Source organism: Neoarius graeffei, chromosome 3, assembly GCF_027579695.1.
Source record: "Neoarius graeffei isolate fNeoGra1 chromosome 3, fNeoGra1.pri, whole genome shotgun sequence".
NCBI classification, from domain to species: domain Eukaryota; kingdom Metazoa; phylum Chordata; class Actinopteri; order Siluriformes; family Ariidae; genus Neoarius; species Neoarius graeffei.
Window position 1 is genome coordinate 13,821,063 of NC_083571.1, and position 20,167 is coordinate 13,841,229.

Below are 20,167 nucleotides of genomic sequence, written 5' to 3' on the forward strand. Positions count from 1 at the left end.
AAGTCTGATCTTCACAACACATGTTTGTGGAAGTGTATCATGGCACGAACAAAGGAGATTTCTGAGAACCTCAGAAAGAGCACTGTTGATGCTCATCAGGCTGGAAAAGGTTACAAAACTATCTCTATAGAGTTTGGACTCCACCAATCCACAGTCAGACAGACTGTGTACAAATGGAGGAAATTCAAGACCATTGTTACCATCCCCAGGAGTGGTCAACCAACAAAGATCACTCCAAGAGCAAGGCATGTACCGGTAATAGTTGGCGAAGTCACAAAGGACCCCAGGGTAACTTCTAAGCAACTGAAGGCCTCTCTCACATTGGCTAATGCTAATGTTCATGAGTCTACCATCAGAAGAACACTGAACAACAATGGTGTGCATGGCAGGGTTGCAAGGAGAAAGCCACTGCTCTCCAAAAGAACATTGCTGCTCGTCTGCAGTTTGCTAAAGATCATGTGGACAAGCCAGAAGGCTATTGGAAAAATGTTTAGTGGACGGATGAGACCACAATAGAACTTCTTGGTTTAAATGAGAAGCGTTATGTTTGAAGAAAGGAAAACGCTGCATTCCAGCATAAGAACCTTATCCCATCTGTGAAACATGGTGGTGGTAGTATCATGGTTTGGGCCTGTTTTGCTGCATCTGGGCCAGGATGGCTTGCCATCATTGATGGAATAATGAATTCTGAATTATACCAGTGAATTCTAAAGGAAAATGTCAGGAGATCTGTCCATGAACTGAATTTCAAGAGAAGGTGGCTCATGCAGCAAGACAACGACCCTAGGCACACAAGTCGTTCTACCAAAGAATGGTTAAAGAAGAATAAGTTTAATGTTTTGGAATGGCCAAGTCAAAGTCCTGACCTTAATCCAATCGAAATGTTGTGGAAGGACCTGAAGCAAGCAGTTCATGTGAGGAAACCCACCAACATCCCAGAGGTGAAGCTGTTCTGTACGGAGGAATGGGGTAAAATTCCTCCAAGCCAGTGTGCAGGACTGATCAACAGTTACCAGAAACGTTTAGTTGCAGTTATTGCTGCACAAGGGGGTCACAGCAGATACTGAAAGCAAAGGTTCACATACTTTTGCCACTCACAGATATGTAATATTGGATCATTTTCCTCAATAAATAAATGACCAAGTATAATATTTTTGTCTCATTTGTTTAACTGGGTTCTCTTTATCTACTTTTAGGACTTGTGTGAAATTCTGATGTTGTTTTAGGTCATATGTATGCAGAAATATAGAAAATTCTAAAGGGTTCACAAACTTCCAAGCACCACTGTAGATATACATATCTTATGCCAAATTATTATGGCATGTTACCAAAAAAATAAAGAAAAAAATCTGAGTCCTCGTCTCCATTTTCCGAGTCCTAATGCAGTTAATGCACAAGTCTGAGTCCAAGTCCGAGTCATCAGTGCTCAAGTCCAAGTCAAGTCATGAGTCCTTAAAATTAGGGCACGAGTCGGACTCGAGTACTACAAGCCTGTCTCTGCGCATTTACAAACTGAAGAGCTTCCAGGGGCCTCTGGCGGGTCCTGGATCGCTGGCCTTACTGGGTTGATGCCCCCCCTCCCATTTTCCTGGATCTGCCCCTGGCTACTGCAGGTCCTTCATCCCTAATGCTGCCAGACTCTTCAACAACAGCCTGGTGGAATGAAGCACTGTTTTTTCAATGTTACTATCACCTTTTTGTCACTTTTGGCACTTTATTCGCATTTCATTGCCATCTTCTATTTATGCTGTGCAATAACATTACTATTTGGTATATCCTTTTCATTTGCAAGTATTATTCTTATTAAGTCTCACTATTATATTGTCCTGCACAATTATGTTCATAGCCAGTGTTTTGTTTTTTTTTTTTGCCATATTTTGGTTACTTTACACACATATTCTATCCTCATTATCTATGTTATGCTGTGTAATAAAATTAATTACCACAGGAAACATCCGCTGTGAAATAACATTCACTACCTGGGGCAATATTTCTACTTCTATTTTGGTTGCAAGTATTTTATTAGTGCAATAATTAGCTATGTATATTACATACATAGCCCTTGTCTTTACTTTTTCTTTACTTTTTTATTTTTATGCATATAACATAAATTTCCCCACCAAAGGATGAATAAAGCTTATCTTATCTTATCTTATCTTATCTTATCTTATCTTATCTTATCTTATCTTATCTTATCTTATCTTATCTTATGTGGAACTCAGTGCTATATCAGAGACAGTACAGAGTGAGCAGATGCTGCCATTTTCTCATTAATTTTGTCTTTTTGGATAACAGAATACTATACATTTCGATCATTAGGAATACACATTAAATCGTTGTAAGACTTTGAGCGGGTGGGTGGAGCACAGAAGTACGGCAGGCCAGAACTGAGTTGTCAAAACTCTTTATTGTGTTACTTTTCAGTCTAACACACACACACACACACACACACACACACACACACACACACACACACACACTCCCAGTCACCCAGACACACACATTAGTTGTCTGGTTCAGGAGAGAGCTCCCTTCCTCCTCTCTCTCCCTCCTTATCAGGGGTGTAGTGGTAAAAAAAGAGGTGGGTAAACTATAAATTTTGGGATCGGGGGACCACGACGTTGTAAGGGCCAATTCATAGTCGACGCAAGCATGACGCAAGGATGCTATGATGCGTATTGTATGAAACAACTTTTCTGACACATAGGAGTGTGTGTGTGTGTGTGTGTGTGTGTGCATGACAGTGCATGTGTGTGTGTGTATATGACAGAGTGTTTGTGAATGTGCATGTGTGTGTACTTGTGTGTGTGAGTGCATGTATGTATGTGTGTGTGTGTGACAAGGGTTCCCTGAGGTCTCTACTCTATATCATTCATAAAACAAGATACACAATAAGTATGTTTGAGGTTTATTAAATCTTAATAAAGAGAAAAATAATGTCAGTGTGAAAGAATGGCAAATTACACATACCAACAGTAGGCCATATGAAATCCATAAGCTGACAGATATATCACAGCAGTAGACCTTGCACTAGAAGAATGTTAACTTTTGTATGTGTGTGTATGAAAGTGTTTGTGTGTGTGTGTGTGTGTGAGTGTGAATGTGCATGTATGTTTACTTGTGTGCATGTGTGAGTGAGTCCAAGCATTTGTGTGTGTGTGTGTGTGTGTGTGTGTGAGACACCAAGTAGAGTGGTGTTTATGAAATCTAAATAATCAATAAAGAGAGAAAAATAAAGACTGTGTGTAAGAATGGCAAATTACACATACCATATAAAATCCATATGAAATCCATAAGCTGACAGATATATCACATCACTAGATCTTGCACTAGAATAATCTTTTGTGACTATGTCCAGGTAGCACAACACAAAGCTGCAGGAGCAGTTAAACAAAATAAAGAACCATATCAAGTAATCATTACAGCACTGAACCTAACTTTGTAGCTACCCATTAGTAATAATGTCACTCACAACAGTGCCCACAGAGCCTCTTTGTCTGTTGGGTAAGAATGGCCAAATTGTAAACTGAACCAACTGTAGGCCATATGAAATCCATAAGCTGACACATACATCACATCATTAGATCTTGCACTAGAAGAATCTTAACCTTTGTGTGTGTAAGAGAGTGTGTGTGTGTGTGTGTGTGTGTGTGTGTGTGTGTGTGTGCATGTGTGAATGTGGGCATGCATGTGTGTGTGGCACCATGTAGGGTGGAATTTATGAAATCTTAATAATCAGTAAAGAGAGAAAAATAAAGACTATGTGACTGTGACTATGTCCAGGTACACAACACAAAGCTGCAGGAGCAGTCCAAACAAAACAAAGAACAATATCAAGTAATCATTACAGCACTGAACCTAACTTTGTAGCTACCCATTAGTAATAATGTCACTCACAACAGTGACCACAGAGCCTCTTTGTCTGTTGGATATTTTAGTGTGCAGGGACGTGCACGTGGATCTGTAGCTGCCCTGTGCTTCACCAGCCAAGATTTCACATAGTCTTTTGGGTTCCACTTTATCAATGGGGGACCATTCAGGTTAACAAACATCAGTGATGACACAGACTGGATCAACACCCTACACCTAAGCGGAGACACAATAATGTTCATTAAACTGAATCCTCGTTCACATTCGGCATTGCTCACAGGTATCAGGTTGAGAATATTGGTGAGTGGGGACAAGTTTTCAGGTATCTCACTGGAGTTCTCTTTATAATCCCTGAAGCCTTCAAGCGCTTTCCTTGGGTCAAGTCTGAACCGATGTGCAAGTTGCTTTATGCAAGCTTCTCCATACTGCTCTTGTAAGGGCACAGGCCAGTTTTCTGGAATCAGGACATTAAAGTGCTCAAGTAAGTCTGTATATTGAGCAGTGTTCTCAGCTGATACACCAGGGTGTCTGCTTGAGCCAGTGCTGAACAACCTTTCCTCTAGGTTCTCAGTAAGGGACTGAAGGAACACTGCTGAGTCTATCCGTCTCAGCCTAGGACTAGCTGTTAAGGGAATGCCATGAAACTCCTCTCTCTCTGCAGCTGCAAGAGCATCCTTCCTTTTATCCCCTGGAGAGGTTATCATTGATGCAATTATTCGAATGGTCCTTTTCATTAGTTTGTCTGCTCTGGTGAGCGTCATTCCTCTCTCTTGTAAGGTCAAGGACAGGTGTGAAATTTCCTCTAATGTGTCATACATTAAACCTAAATCACAGAGGAATTCTTGGGTCTCCATTTTTGTCATCAGGCCCCTGCACATAGCCTTTTCATTCTCATCTCTTGTGCAATCCACAGAAGCAGCACTGAAGTGATGGTGTAAAGCTCTGTAGGAATTCCAGACAGCTTTAACTGTTCTGAAGCTGCTAGCAGCCCACCGAACATCAAGAACCCTCCCAATCTTCTGCACATGTATTTCAAGTTCTTCCGCATGCTGAGCCAGTTCGCGGGTGTTCTTTGGTGATCTATGGTAGACTGTATATACTTTGTCCAAAAAGGATGTGAAATGGTTGACATTGTTGACTTTTTTCACAGTATCACCCACGGCCAACTCAAGTCTGTGATTGAGGCAATGCCATACGATTAACTCTGGATACATCTGTTGCAGACGTGTGGCTACACCAGATTTCCTCCCAAGCATGGCACTGGCACCATCACAAGCAAATGCAACAAAGTTTGCCCTGATAAAATTTTCATTTAGTCCACAAGTTGTTAGACACTGTAGTAAGGTATTGGTGATATTCTCAGCTGACTGACTTTCTAGCTCGACCAAGTCAAGAAATATTGCAGTGGGCACATTATTTACTGTGGATGTTAAATATACCACCAATGCTGACTTCTTGCTTAGTGTTGTGGACTCGTCAATTAGTACGCTAAACCTCTTATCTTCAGTTAGTATGTGATTCAATATTTTATTTCTCATTTCTTGCGCTGTGTGGTCGATTATGTTTTTAGCAGTGTATCTTGAATGGAGCGTGATGCCCATGTCAAGGCCATTTGCTTGCTGGAGTACCACCAGGTCCTGATAGTCTGTGTAAGGCCTGTTTTTCTTTGCCATATGGTAAGCTGTTCGAAAAAGTGAGGCTGTCTTGTCCACTTCCCCTTCTAGTTGTTTTTGAATGGACACATCGATTGTACTTTTTTTCTTTGACAACTCTTCTGCTGCCTTATGGCTTTTTGACATTGCATGTTTGTAAATTTTGCTTCTCAAGCATGATAGCTGATACTGCCGATTGACATTGTGGCTGTATGTCACTTTTGTTTGAGACCATTCATTTGAAAGAGACATTCCTGTTTCTTTAAACACTCCAAGGGACTTGACATGATTACATGTTTCACAGCCAAGATATTCACCACGGACAACAAGCCAAGTATTGTCTTCTTTAAATTGTTTATGTTGTTTTTCAGTCCAGATGTGTGGATGGCATCTGATGCTTTCTGATACTGTCTCAGTTTCCTCTGCCTCCATTTCGTCTGTCTCTGCATCTTCTCTGTCTGATTCTCCTCCCTCATTTTCTCTTCCTTCTGTTCCGTCTATTTCTGTTTTTCTTCCCTCATTTTCTCCTCTCTCTGTTTCTTCTGTTTCTCCCTCAGTTTCCTCTATCAAAGTTTCTCTTAAAGGCCTATCTGATTCTCCATCCATTTGCCTTCTCTCTTTTCCTCCCTTTTCTCCTCTTGTAGTTGATCCTGTTTCATCCTCTCTTTGCCCTATTTTCCTCCTCTCACTCTCTCCGCCTTCTGTCTCTCCTCCTGCTGTTTCTCCTGGCCCCGCAACACTGTCTGTCTCTCCACCACTATCTGTAAAATTAAATTAAAACGGCTAAGTACACCAATCATGTGGACAAGTATTTCTGCCCAATCTGAATGCTATAGCCTTCTTTAAAAAATAAACACACACACCCACACACCGAGAAGGGCGGGGAGGAGTGACTTGCCTAACATTACTTTAGGCTAAGTTCTCTATATTATGTCCGTGACATGAAGCTAGCATGCTATCATCATGACTTCGAGATTAACATGAAATGACAACTATTTGTCTTACAATGCGCTACAAATACTGAATTTATGTTGATATAATAATTACCAAAAACTTTAGACTGCACTAACAACGTCATTTGTCTGCCAGAAAGGTAGGCTAATTTGTTGGCACAAGTTAACAACCTAACGTTGGTTAGTGGCATGGTTCACAAACCAAAACGATGGGGAGTTTATCCTAAAAACGTGAAGTTTAGGATTCTTTTTGGACTCACTGTGTCGAGACGTTTTGCTGGTATCAGCTGGAAGGGTGATGCTCCGACGCTTCAGAAATCGCCTAATATCCATTTCTTCACCATTTCTTCACACACGTAATCAGTGACTAATGAATCTCGCAGTCTGCTGGCTCCCGCAAGAGGGCGAGCGGTAGACAGACAATTACTACGCGTAGGCTACGCAGTGTTGATAAAACCCACAAGAACTTGTGGAGGATCTACTAGGTGTAGGCAATTGAAAAATAACGGAAAAGCTGTTTTAATATCTGTATAAAACAAGAGACATACGTGCGTAAACTGTATTTAGAGGTGGGTAAACTATGCTTGGATGTGCGTAAACTATATTTAGAGGTTCATAAACGCTATTTCCTAAAATATGGAGGTGGGTAAACAGCGTTTATGTGCGTTTACGCACCACTACATCCCAGCTCCTTATATAGGGCGCGGTCACTGGGGAAGACACAAACACAGGTTAATTGACCTCAGCTGTAGTGATTCTGCCACTTACCTTCCCTGACTCCGCCCTCCAGTCACAGACCGACGCTTGACCACGCCCCCGCTGCCACATACCCCCACTGCCCGACTCAGGCCGGGCAGCCGTCCGGCCTGCAGCCGACCCCCCACCACCCCCCCGACGGGAGAGGAAGTCCGCCACGACCATCTGCGCCCCCGGCCTGTGGATCACCTTGAAGTTAAAGGGCTGGAGTCCCAGATACAAACGGGTGATCCATGCATTGGCATCCTTCATGCGGTGGAGCCACTGGAGGGGCGCATGGTCTGAACAGAGGGTGAAAGGGCATCCCAGCAGGTAGTAGCGGAGGGTGAGGACCACCCACTTGATGGTGAGGCACTCCTTCTCTATTGTGCTGTAGCGGCCCTCATGCACTGACAGCTTCCTGCTGATGTACAGCATGGGGTGATCCTCCCCCTCCACCTCCTGGGACAAAACAGCCCCCAGCCCTCTGTCCGACGCGTCCGTCTGCAACATAAAGGGGAGAGAAAAGTCAGGGGAGTGTAACAGTGGCCCCCCACACAGTGCAGCCTTCACCTCAGAGAAAGCCCGCTGGCATTGCTCCATCCACTGGACCGGATTTGGTGCCCCCTTTTTAGTGAGATCAGTCAGCGGGCTGGTGACGTCTGAATAATTAGGTATAAACCTACGATAATAGCCAACCAGCCCCAGGAACTGTCTCACCCCCTTTTTGGTCTTGGGCCTTGGGCAGGCCGCAATCGCTGCCGTCTTATCAATTTGGGGACGCACCTGCCCATTGCCCAAGTGGAAGCCCAGATACCGTACTTCCACCCGCCCAATCGCACACTTCTTCGGGTTGGCTGTGAGACCCGCTCACCTCAGCGACCCAAGGATGGCCCTCAGGTGTTGTAGATGCCGCGGCCAGTCGTTACTATAGATTATAATATCATCCAAGTACGCGGCCGCATAGGTGGCGTGGGGGCGGAGGAACCTGTCTATAAGCCGCTGAAACATAGCGGGCACCCCAAACAGCCCAAAAGGAAGTTTGACGAATTGGTGTAAGCCAAACGGTGTGGAAAAGGCCGTTTTTTCTCAGGATAGTGGAGTCAAGGGGATCTGCCAATAACCCTTTGTCAAATCCAGTGTCGAATAAAAGCGAGCCGTGCCTAGTCAATCCAGCAACTTGTCAATATGAGGCATTGGGTACACATCGAATTTAGACACCGCGTTGACTTTTCTATAGTCCACACAGCACCGGACCGACCCCTCGGCCTTGGGAACCAAGACCACCGGGCTGCTCCAGTCACTGTGGGACTCCTCGACGATGCTCATTTAGAGCATGGCCTCGAGTTTTTCCTGAACCACCTTTTTTTTGTGTTCGGGTAGCCTGTAAAGGCAGCTGCGCACTACCACCCTCGGGGGCATCTCAATGTGGTGTTCTATGAGGCAGGTGCGGCAGGGCAAGGGTGAGAACATGTCTGAAAATTCGGTCTGGAACTGGGCAACCTCCGTGAGTTGGGTCGGGGAGAGGTGGTCTCCACAGGGGACTGGAGAGATACACGATGTCAATGTTCCCCTTTGAACCTCTGGTCCCAGCTCCTCCTTCTCTGGAACCAACGACACCAATTCCATGGGGACCTCCTCGTTCCAGAGTTTGAGTAGATTGAGGTGGTAAATCTGTAACACCCCACCCCTGTCCATTCGTCTCACCTCATAGTCAACATCCCTGACTCGCCGTGTGACCTCAAAGGGTCCTTGCCACTTAGCGATCAATTTGGAGCTCGACGTGGATAACAGTACTAGTACTCTATCTCCCAGTGCGAACTCCCTGAGGCGCGTACCCCTGTTGTACAAGCGGATTTGCCATTCTTGGGCCTGCCGCAAATTCTCCTGGGTTAGGTGTGTGAGTGTGTGGAGTTTTGCGCACAGGTCAATAACGTATTGGATTTCATTTTTGTTTGGTGAAGGTCCCTCCTCCCAATTTTCCCGCAGTACATCTAGGATGCCACACGCCTTACGCCCATATAATAATTCGAATGGGGAGAACCCCGTGGAGGCTTGGGGGACCTCTTGCACTGTGAATAACAGGGGTTTGAGCCATTTATTCCAATTGCATGCGTCCTCGCTTATGAATTTTTTAATTATATTCTTGAGCATGCAGTTGAACCTTTCGACTAAACCGTCCGTTTGTGGGTGATAAATGCTGGTGCGGATCAGCTTAATTCCCAATAAACCATACAGCTCGCTCAGTGTGCGTGACATAAACGAAGTGCCTTGATCAGTCAGAATCTCTTTGAGGATGACGTGATGACGTGGAAGAGTGCTTCCGCAATACTGTGTGCTGAGATACTGCGAAGAGGCACTGCTTCCGGGTATCGCGTTGCATAGTCCACCACAACTAAAATAAAGCGATACCCTCGTGTTGACCGATCTAATGGCCCGACGAGATCCATCCCAATTCTTTTGAACGGGGTCTCGATTAATGGTAGGGGGTGCAAAGGCGCTTTTGGAACGGCTGCTGGATTTACTAACTGGCATTCGCGGCACGCCGTACACCACCTACGGACATCGCCGCAAATCCCTGGCCAATAGAACCGGGCCATTATTTGGGCTAGTGTCTTATCCTGCCCCAAGTGTCCAGCCATGGGATTAAAGTGAGCTGCCTGAAATACCAATTCCTGGTGGCTCTTTGGGATCAAAAGCTGCGTGATCTGCTCTTTAGTCTGAGTGTCCTGCGTCACTCAGTATAATCTATCTTTCATAATAGAGAAATAGGGGAAGGACCGGGTGGCGTTTGGCTGGAGCGGTTGACCATCGATTACTCTCACTTGGTCAAACGCATGCCGCAGAGTCTCGTCTCATGACGTTTCTAACGGGAAATCTGCGAGGGATTCCTCGAGAGAGGGAGGAGGAGCCTGCTGCTCCTCACTCTGACGTGGAGATGACGTAGACGGCTCTGTGACAGCTGCTCCCGCCAATGCCACACCAGGACCTCCCCCTGCTGAACTACGGCAGGACCCACTCTTCACTAAATGAGTCATTAACTCCCCAAATCCCGGCCAATCAGTCCCCAAAATTATCGAGTGGGTAAGGCAAGGATTAACCGCCGCCTTTACACTAAATTTCTCCCCTCGAAATAGAATGTGGACCGACACTAAAGGGTAGTTGTGAACATCCCCATGCACACACAACACCTTCACCAATTGTGCTTTCCCCAATGCCTCGTCTTGCACCAGGCTTTGGTGGAGTGAGGTCTGATTACAGCCAGAGTCCACCAAAGCCTGATATGTATCCCCTTGGACACTCACCGGTATGCGATATGCTCTGGCCCAATCGAGGGCGGTTCCTGGTGTGTCGGGGATCCAGACCACCGCGCCCACCTCCTTTGCCGAGCACTGATGCCGGAGGTGCCCCAGCTCCCCGCAGCGCCAGTAAACCGGCCCGGGCTCTCTCTCTGCACCGGCGCTTTGGGGCTCACTCACCTGAGGGGGGAGAGAGACAGACACGGAAGCGGGAAACGGGAGGGCACCACGGGTGCGGCGGGCTGGCTGTGAGGGAGCTGGCCCCTGCCTCCGCGGTGGGGGAACGGGGCAAGGACGAGACACAGAAGGGGGGAAAGAGAGAGAGAGAGAGGAGAGAAGCAAAGAGGGGATCTGTGATCCTGCCATGGGAACAGCTGCCAAATAATCCTCCGCCAACTCGATGGCCTGATCCAGCGACACCGGGCAATGGCACTGGACCCACTCCGCGGTCTCTTTGGGAAGTTGTGCGATGAACTGCTCCAGTACCACCAGATTGAAGACTCCCTTGGCATCGCAGTTGTCGGCCCTCAGCCACTGCTGGCAGGCGTCCCGGAGTTGCTGGCCAAACGTGAATGGGCGGCCGACCTCCTCTACGCGCAGATCACAGAAGCACTGTCGTTGTTGTTCGGGGGTACGCCCCACATGCTGGAGGACAGCCCGGTGCAGGTCCGCATAGACCAGCCAGCTGTCAGCGGGGAGCTGTAGCGCAGACAGCTGCGCCTCGCCCGTTAGCAGGGGGAGGAGGCGTGCCACGCGCTGTTCCACCAGCCAGCCCAAGGCCTCTGTTGCTTGTTCGAATAGTGCGAGGAAGGCCTCGGGGTCATCGTGTGGGCCCATCTTCATTAGGGTGAGGTGGGGAGGGCCTGCGGCAGTGGAGGTGGTGGACCCCGCCGACGCGAGGAGGTGCCGGAACGCTTGACAATCTTCCTGTTGCGCCAGCACCAGGGCCTCGAACCTTTGCTCTAGCTCCTTTCGGAGGGCGACCAACGCCTGGTGCTGGCTCTGTTGGGCCGTGGCGAGGGCGTGGACCAAGTCTGCGAAGGGGGAGGACTCCATGGGGCTGTTCTCCTCTGTGCTCCGTCCCGGGTTTCGGCACCACTGTAAGACTTTGAGCGGATGGGTGGAGCACAGAAGTACGGCAGGCCAGAACTGAGTTGTCAAAACTCTTTATTGTGTTACTTTTCAGTCTAACACACACACACACACACACACACACACACACACACACACACACACACACACACACTCCCAGTCAGAGCTCCCTTCCTCCTCTCTCTCCCTCCTTATAAAGGGCGCGGTCACTGGAGAAGACACACAAACATAGGTTAATTGACCTCAGGTGTAGTGATTCTGCCACTTACCTTCCGTGACTCCACTCTCCGGTCACAGGACGACGCTTGACCACGCCCCTGCTGCCACAATCGTCTTCCTGACTTTTGAAATAAAAAGATGGCTCACTGCTAAATTAATTCATCTCATTGATCCCAATTTTGGCAGTTTGGTAAAACAGGCAATTTAAAGACTGATTGTTCAGTGACTTGTCACATTCATGGACAACAAGGTCATTTTTACTCTTTTAGACACTGATTGTTGTGACAGCTTTCGATCTCATGTCAACCTCCAAGTGAACCATCAAATCATCAATTTATTGTAAGAAGTTGACAGCTCAGTACGCAGCTTCATAATGAGGTTGAAACCCAAGAAGAAATTCAAACATGAATTTACACATTTTATAGCACACAGAAACTTGAGTAAAATTGTGTGTTAAAACAAAACCAAAATGACTTCAGAGACTTGTATGACACAAGTGTTTCATTCTCAATGATTACATATGTAGTTTAATTGGTGCTTTATATTGACAACGAGAGGATTATGCTAATAGAGTTTTGTTTGTGAGAAAAATTACTCATGAACCAAAGGGAGATGAGAAACTCTTCTTACAAATGATACATCATTATGCAAAGCAAGAGGCTCATTTATAAGGGAGAACATGGAGACGTGGCTGCTGCAGGGAAGAAAAAATTAAGTGCAAAATTGCCTCTGGTGGAGAAACATGAGTCAAAGAACATTACACACACACACACACACACACACACACACACACAAACCCTAGCTCAGTAGTGATAATGCTGACTTGGACATCTCAGGATTCCTTTGTAAATGTTTATTGAATAATCGCTGCTGAGTCTGTGATCTCTTGCTGTGCCATATTGGATGGATATAGAGCTGAATGGATTTGTATCTTCTTTTTATTGAATGAATCCGCTGTTGTTGTTCTTCTTGTTGTCCTTGTATTACCTACCACTCTAACGGAGGCAAAAACATTTCACGGTCATCTCAACTTTTAGGTCTAGTTTAAAAAACAATTTGTTTCGTCTGGGATTTTGTTAAACCTGCACTAGGCAAGATTTGTCAATCATTGAAGTGATCTTTTTTTACTCCTTAATTCCACTCCCTGTATACAAATCTCGGTGCCCAGGACCTACAGTGCTTCACTGAGAGTTAGCATGCTAACTAGAGTTTGAATTAGCATCAATTTTTGTAATACACATACAAAACTTGGCTCATAAATTTTGACCCATGGGGGAAGCCATGCCCTAATGGTTAGAGAAGCAGCTTTGGGACAAAAAGGTCACTGGTTTGACTCCCTGGAGTAGCAGGAATGGCTGAAGTGCCCTTGAGTAAGGCATCCTACCCCCAGATGCTCTCCAGGCTGTTCTGGGTATGGTGTACATCGCTCTGGATAAGAGTGTCTGCTAAATGCCTGTAATGTCATAAAGACGTATCCGGATGGTCAAGAGTAATGAAAAACATTCAAACATTTCAAAGTTTTCTATCCAGTAGATTGTGATTATAGACCTGTCCAGGAGCAATGTCACTAATTCTGTGTCCAGTGTCCAGGTTCATCCCCTTCACCATTAAGAAAATTAGTTCACCTTGGAACAGCACTGCCAGTGTTTATTCTGGTTTTAATGTATTTCCTGTTAAGTTTTTATGAAGCACAGTGTGAGAGTGAGAATTATCAGGCTGCGCTGGGCTCTTGCTGATTTCAGAATGAAGCAAACCAAATAATCAGTTCTCTCTATCTCTGTCAAGCTTCACGTGGTCAGTGCCTGATCCAAACATACTGTACTTTGCCCTCCATACCTGCCTGATTAATCCCAATGCTCTTCTTCTCTTGTGACTCACTTCTCACACAGATACCCTACACATTTGCTCTCCCCAAGAACAGACTGTTTAAGTCTGAACCTTGCTTCAGTGTTTATCATCTGGATACTGTAGATTTGTATCCAAGAGCTACTGCTGTAATCATCAAGACTGTCCTGGGGTCCTCCCAGGACTGCTCATACTTCAACAAGCTGGAATCACACCCAGATGATGGTCGGTTCCTTTTTGAAGCTGGTTCCTCTCAAGATTTCTTTACGTCGTCTCAGGGAGTTTTTCCCTCACCACTGTCATTATGTCCAGATTTCTGTAAAGACGCTTTGTGACAATGTTGGTTGTGATAAAAATGATATATAAAAGAGAAAAGTGAGTCAAATTTTGCTTGATGTAAAGTTCATCTTTATTCTCAAGATTTTAGTTTGATAAATAATCCACCCATTATCTGTAGCCGCTTTATCCTGTTCTACAGGGTTGCAGGCAAGCTGGAGCCTATCCCAGCTGACTACGGGCGAGAGGCAGGGTACACCCTGGACAAGTCGCCAGGTCATCACAGGGCTGACACAGAGACAAACAACCATTCACACTCACATTCACACCTACGGTCAATTTAGAGCCACCAATTAACCTAACCTGTATGTCTTTGGACTGTGGGGGAAACCGGAGCACCCGGAGGAAACCCACACAGACATGGGGAGAACATGCAAACTCCACACAGAAAGGCCCTCGCCGTCCACTGGGCTCAAACCCAGGACCTTCTTGCTGTGAGGTGACAGTGCTAACCACTACACCACCGTACCACCCCTTTTGATAAATAAATAAATAAATAAATAAATAAATAAGAGATTGCTTTCCAGAAGGGTGATGTCTGAAAAAAACAAAATAAAATGCTTCACTGAATAACATTTTCTCATCATCATGGCAATGAATTAAGTCATTTACTTAATTTATTGCCTTACATTCATTTTATTACAGCCAATTATGGAACTAAATCAAGCAAAGCAGGACTCCAACACTCCAAGGTCATTTGACTTAATTCATTTTTACTGAGACGTGTTTACAGATAAGGTGATCTGGGAACAAATCTCCAAGTGTATTCATGCTTTGTAGAATATAGATATATGAGCCTCGGCACTGAGTTTTAAATGGCTCTTCTGCCCCATTTACCTGGCTCTTTTTGAGTAATGCGATACACTTTTTCATTGTTCATTTAAATGGGTGGATGTTAAGGTTATCTCGGCACACAGTGTGTGCAGGAGCCTTCCTTTCTGAAAAATGTTCCTTTCACCACTGTGATGTCCTAAGGGAAGAACAAAGAATGAGGTGTTGTGTCCTTTTGGCAAGAGATCTGAGCCAAAACTGTTATTATGTGCCCTTTTCAATGTAGGCCTCTGAGCATTAAAAAAAAAAAAAGATTACGAGGTTTTTATTCCCTTGGTTTTGTGTGATTGAGGGAAAGCTCAGTAAAAATGCCAGTGTCTTGAAAGAAATAAATAAAAGAAAAAAGCAACAATACTCAGCTGAGATGGTATCTAATGAAATTTGATATATGGCTGTTAATGACTGAGAACGGATATTACACGGTTGCGCAAAGATATGAAGTTTATCTTCGAGTGGTGAATATATTCACGAGTGAGCATAGCGCATGAATATTTTCAACACGAGAAGATAAACTTCAAATCTTTGCACCACCATGTAATGTTCTTTATATTATATAGACATATCCACAAAAAAATACACAAGTTAATCAAAATAATTTTAATTTTGAACTGGTTTGCCATTTTGACAACACACATCTAGTCAGTGGGAAAACAGTGGGAGTGATGTCAATGGAGTGAAATATTAGGAATTATTCTATCCACATTCACTGGATATGAGCAATCGCGTACTCTGATTGGCTACTCTACTACAAGGCTATCAGCTCATATACCATGAGTAGAGAAAAACAAAATGGCGGCGCATATTGCTGAACCAAACGAGGATGAAATAAAAACTCTACTCGAAAACAAAATCCCAAAAAATACAAAAAAAGCAACAAAATATGGAATAACAGTATTTGATGGTAAGAATGTATCTTTTTTATTTTTCAAGAATTATTATTATAGCATTTTTCACTAATTGCTACTGTCATTTCACCAGTTTGTTTACATTCTTCATCTTTAAGCATTAAAATTTATTGAATTTTTTTTAGACTGGTTCAAAAGCTCAAAGAAGTTTGAAAATTACATCACTGAAATGTCCAAGGAAGGCGGCACGGTGGTGTAGTGGTTAGCGCTGTCGCCTCACAGCAAGAAGGTCCGGGTTCGAGCCCCGTGGCCGGCGAGGGCCTTTCTGTGCGGAGTTTGCATGTTCTCCCCGTGTCCACGTGGGTTTCCTCCGGGTGCTCCGGTTTCCCCCACAGTCCAAAGACATGCAGGTTAGGTTAACTGGTGACTCTAAATTGACCGTAGGTGTGAATGTGAGTGTGAATGGTTGTCTGTGTCTATGTGTCAGCCCTGTGATGACCTGGCGACTTGTCCAGGGTGTACCCCACCTTTCGCCCGTAGTCAGCTGGGATAGGCTCCAGCTTGCCTGCGACCCTGTAGAAGGATAAAGCGGCTAGAGATAATGAGATGAGAATGAGATGAGATGAAATGTCCAAGGAAGAATTAAATAAATGTCTAAAGCTATTCTATACGACAGCAAGATGGCACTTTCTACAAAATAACAACACTAAAGTCAATTTGGGCAGCCATCGATAGGTTTTTAAGAAGTCCGCTTAAGCGGAAATTACTTTGTCGGACATTTTGTATAAAGTTTTTATTTATCAAGTCTGCAAAAAATAAAAATAAAAATGCTCTTTTTCTCAAAATTCAGTGAATGTGGATAGAATAACACAATTATTCCACTCAATCCCGTCATACATGGCTTATAGCCAACTTGGTGCTACGTGCCTCAGCGGCTATCGACTCTTGTACAACTCGGTTTCATGGAATAATTGTTAAATGTGTCACTCAGATCCGTGATTTATTTCATATGAAAAATGTGAGGGGCGGCACGGTGGTGTAGTGGTTAGCGCTGTCGCCTCACAGCAAGAAGGTCCTGGGTTCGAGCCCTGTGGCCGGCGAGGGCCTTTCTGTGCGGAGTTTGCATGTTCTCCCCGTGTCCGCGTGGGTTTCCTCCGGGTGCTCCGGTTTCCCCCACAGTCCAAAGACATGCAAGTTAGGTTAACTGGTGACTCTAAATTGACCATAGGTGTGAATGTGAGTGTTGTCTGTGTCTATGTGTCAGCCCTGTGATGACCTGGCGACTTGTCCAGGGTGTACCCCGCCTTTCACCCGTAGTCAGCTGGGATAGGCTCCAGCTTGCCTGCGACCCTGTAGAAGGATAAAGCGGCTAGAGATAATGAGATGAGATGAGAAAAATGTGAGTTTTTCAACATGTGAAGATAAACTTCATGTCTTCAAGCCAACATGTGATTTTCTTTTTATTATATCAACACATTCACAAACAAAAAGTACCCAAATTTATCAAAACAATTCATTGATTTCCTCACAAGTGACATATAGAGATTTATGTCACAGTTTTGGTTCTCCATGTCCTGGATGGAGCTCGTATGAAAAATAAAAGTGGCGTATTTCTCAGTAAAACAATCACGTTCGTATAATATAAATCATTACAGTATCCAGGTGTAGAACATGTGAATATGTCTCCTGATTCTGTCCATCTGATTTCAGCTTAATTCCTGATTATTTTGTCTATTTATACCCTCCGTTGTGATGATGTCTCAGGAAAATCTCATCCAAGTATACAGTACCAGTCAAAAGTTTGAAAATCTATGAAATAACATATGAAACACACACACACACACACACACACACACACACACACACACACACACACATATGTGTGTGTGTGTGTTATTTACCAGCTGGGAGGTCCGTATGGTGAAATACCGTGACCGAGGTCTTGAAAGTACTGACTGAGGCCCTCTGGGCTGAGGTCATTATTCAAGGTTGAGGTCATGGTATTTCACCATACGGACCGACCTTAAGCTGGTAAATAATATATATATATATATTTTTTTTCTTTACCAAATTCTAACAGAAAACGAGATCGCCCGAAAGGGAAAACCGAGCTGAGCCACCATTTTGAATCCTCATTCACAGCTGTAATGCAAATTGCTACCTCCTCGGTATACAAGTGCACTTCCATGGCAGGAAAAAAATAAATTTTGCCGCCCATGTAGTCCCCTATTTATAGAAAATTGAGTCATTCAGGATTCAGCCATGTTTGTGCTCAGTGTTTTTGCTCGACCAAAGTTATACAGTATTATGACCTTTATATTGCATAAATAAAGCCATTTGGTGAAACTTTGAAGAAGAGATTATACTAGTTTAAAGTTTTTACCTAACGTAATATTATGTATTAGGATAACATGGTCCAAAATGGGCCTCATTAACTAATGAGATCAAACTGTTAGCAAGTTAGAGGATTTTAGCTTTCTCCTGAAATGTTTTATTTTATTTTGTCTTCCTCAGGGTAGTAAAACTTGCTTTCGCTGTGAACACTGTCGTTATCGCTATCCATGCTGTAAAATTAATGCTATTTTGAATCCTCATTCACGGCTGTAATGTAAATGGCTTCCTCCTCGGTATACAAGTGCACTTCCATGGCGGGGGAAAAAACTACATTTTGCCGCCTGTGTAGTCCCCTATTTATACAAAATTGAGTCATTCAGGATTCAGCCATGTTTTTGCTCGGTGTTAGCAAATTACAGGTTTTAGCTTTCTCCTGCAATGTTTTCTTTTATTTCTTCTTCCTCAGGGTAGTAAAACTCACTTTCGCTGTGAACACTGTCATTATCACTATCCATGCTGTAAAATTAATGCTATTCTCCTGAGAAATGCTGGCAAAAATTTATAAGATTTTCGATAATCTTATAAATAAATCCTATAAAAAAAGATAAATGTTGACAAAAAATGCTACTATGTTTGTTGTGAACAAGCGAGTCGCCAGAGGTCCATAACCGGGGTCCACAACTGGGGTCCGTACCATAGGATATGGACCCACTCAGAATCAGAATCAGAAGTACTTTATTGCCAGGTATGGTACACACACGAGGAATTTGACTCTGGTTCGACTTAGCTTTCATAGTACAGACAGAAAGAAAGTATAGGAAAAAAACACAGAGAGAGAGAGAGTTTCACTGCAGTGAACTCCAGGGGGAGAATCGCGTTTCTACAGTGATGGCCTTGAAGGCAATGCTGGCTGGGAGAGCCAAGATAAGATTGGAATTTGCTTAGACTTAAGATGGGTAGACATGTCCTTTTTTCACTTAACCCGCTTGTCCATTCTGGCCACCAAAATGATCCATTTCTCTTTGCAAAGCCATCAACTTCTCCATGATGTTATCAATGTTGCGACTTAAGTTCTGAACAGCCACAGTCTGAGTGCTGACAGCTCTGCCCACCGCCTCAATCATGTCGGGCAGCTTTGTGGGGCTTTGAACAGCTGCCACTGTTAACTGATTTCCTCGATACACCAGGGCAATGCCAAGTCCAATCAGTAAAAATCCTGTGATCATGGTTCCCAATAGGTAAATATCCTCAATGTCCTCCACGGAAAGAATCGCCAAGCACACCACACGCCGCTTCTCCCAGGCATCCATGGTGTATCCGGCTGCAAACGTTCCGGCAGGACAGGCAGGTTCCCCTGAACCCAGACTTCTCGTCAAGAAGATTGTGTCAATTGTATGAAGTGACCAGTTGATCAAATCCATAATTTTGATTCAGAGAACAGTACAGGAAGGGTCTCTCAGACAAGACAAGTCCGCAGAAGCAAAGCAGGAGAGAGGCTTGTCAGGAAGGGAGAGGCTGAGAAATGAGAGATGAGAGGAAAAAACACCCATACATTTCGCACCTATCAGGACCAGAATGTGTAGGCATTAAAAAAAACCCTCAGTGCAGCATTCCGTGAAGCACGGAGAAGAATTAACACAACAATTACACAAAAACATAGAAAGTATGAGAGAGCAAAGTCCCGTGGCAGCTGTCTGCGGTGCCATCTTGGATGGAAGCCAATCAGAGCGCAGGATTTGGACCGCGAAAAAAGTAAATGGAATTATGTGCAAAACAAGATATGTTTGATATTTTAGATTCTTCAAAGTAGCCAGCATTTACTTTGATGACACTTTGCACACTACTGGCATTATCTTAACCAGCTTCACGAGGTAGCGACCTGGAATGCTTTTCAATTAATAGGTGTGCCTTGTCAAAAGTTAATTAGTGGATTAATTTCTTGCCTTCTTAATGCTTAATGTTTGAGATCAAACAGTAAATAGTAAATAATAAAAATACAGTAAATAGCCCTAATCAACAACTGTAGTAATCCATATTATGTCAAGAACCGCTCAACTAAAGAGAAATGGCATCCATCATTACTTTAAGACATGAAGAGTCTTTTAATTAATAAAAAAAAACCCATTTAATTAGAAGGTAAGTCCAAACTTTTGACT